Source organism: Halyomorpha halys, unplaced genomic scaffold (assembly GCF_000696795.3).
Source record: "Halyomorpha halys isolate HHAL.00 unplaced genomic scaffold, Hhal_1.1 Scaffold1026.1, whole genome shotgun sequence".
In the NCBI taxonomy this organism is placed as follows: Eukaryota; Metazoa; Arthropoda; class Insecta; order Hemiptera; family Pentatomidae; genus Halyomorpha; species Halyomorpha halys.
In genome coordinates this window covers 343,479-345,164 of record NW_027105743.1, presented here as the reverse complement: position 1 = coordinate 345,164, position 1,686 = coordinate 343,479, and the positions used below count along the sequence as shown (strand labels likewise).

Below are 1,686 nucleotides of genomic sequence, written 5' to 3'. Positions count from 1 at the left end.
TATACTCATGTTTCACCGGAAGTCCAAGTATCGTTAGATTGTTATTATTCTAACTTTCAGCATGAAAAAGTAATACCCATCCCCATAGTAATGAAATAAATTATATTTGTTTAGTTATTGTTTTATGTTTCATTTTTGCTGCATTCTATTCTCTTATAAATATTCCGTTATCTATGAGATCACCCTAATTTTTTTTCATGTTTTTGGCAGAAAGGTCTCACAATTTAAGAAACGCACTGGTCACGATGTATACACTTACCTTCTAATGACTGCTGATCTTGAGTATGAGCTAAAGTAACACATAATTGACCTTGCATAATTGAACCCATCTTTTTTATAGAAATTGTAAAATATAAAATCTAGAGGTTCAACTTTCCATGATTCAGCGAGGCTTACCTAAGTTGAGTTTTTGTTCATGTTTAAGAAAATAAAGTGATGTATAGTCATCGTGCAGCAATCTTAACCAACACCGTTGTAGAACTTTTTATATTATCCATTTTTATGTTCTCTACAAATCTGTAATCGACTAAAAATACCTTTGTTTCAGTGTTTTCTGCGTTAATAGAACCTCAGGATAAAGGATTTCTATGACCTTGCCTTGACTTGAATTATGTGCATCTCAAGGTATGAAGTATTCCGTATCATCTAAATCGGCGTCTTTTTTACTGGAATATAGTAAGTACTACAAAATAAGTAAGACAAAGTATTATTTGAGCCATTCATTGCAAAAGTGGTGTTAATCAAAACTTTTGAGATATTCATCACTTCAAGTGATTTTCTATAAACTTGTTAGAAACGGATAACAGCTTTCTCTGTTAAAACAACCAGTCACTAACTTATTGATCTATTTAAAGCATTTTAAGTTAATACATCCTATAATAATGTAATTAATTATTTACTTTATCAAAATAAAGAACATAATGAATTACGCCGCTTTTGCATTTAATGGTTCAATCAGTAATTAGGGGAATTCAAAATATTGATGGAATTCACTGACGATAAAATTTCTCTTTTTACATTTCTTGTTTTTTTTTTCTCAGATATTTTTAAATTTCAGAAATTATGTAATGTCAACAATTGTTCAGCTGAAATTATATTATGCTACGAATAATTGTAATGTATATTATATTTTTAAGTCTGTCCATCAGATTTATTGTGCTTAAGTTTTTCAATATCAATAAGAAGAGGAGGATAGGTTATATGCCAGCGGTAAGAAGATTATAAAAAAGGTAAAAGGTAGCTAGTAGTGCACACTCTAAACATTCTGTCTCTTGATGGAATCCGTCCAGCTATACATACATATATTATTCAGGATACATTATCCTTAGGTTAATTATCAAATCCTTTTATTATTAATGTTTATCCATTTATACCTACCCAAAATAAGTAATTTCAGTTTATTTCCTACGAATTTTCGTTCTTAACTCAGACTGTTCATATAAATCCAGACACGTACTCAGGTCATCCTGCTAGACTTTGGACTTTGGACTAGGAACTGCAGACAAATTTCCTACGTTAATATACACCTTATATGATGTACTTATATGATGTGATATATATGTACTTAGATTTTGAGAGTCTGCTGAAGTTGGTCAATATCAAATATATATAAGTTATCTTTTACTCAAGTGAAACTAAAAATAATAGGAGAGAGAGAGGAGTGCGAAATGAAACGCTTGAAGTGCT

The 1,686-nt window shown here is 30.2% G+C and overlaps 1 long non-coding RNA gene across 1 annotated transcript in view; it reads left to right on the top strand.

The window, feature by feature from the left end:
- The first annotated feature begins 542 nt into the window (after positions 1-542).
- LOC136797297 (uncharacterized) overlaps positions 543-1,686 on the top strand; it is a 44,937-nt gene continuing 43,793 nt past the window's right edge. Inside the window, exon 1 of the long non-coding RNA XR_010845156.1 lies at positions 543-675. This is a non-coding gene — a long non-coding RNA (uncharacterized lncRNA). The remainder of the gene's footprint in view (positions 676-1,686) is intronic.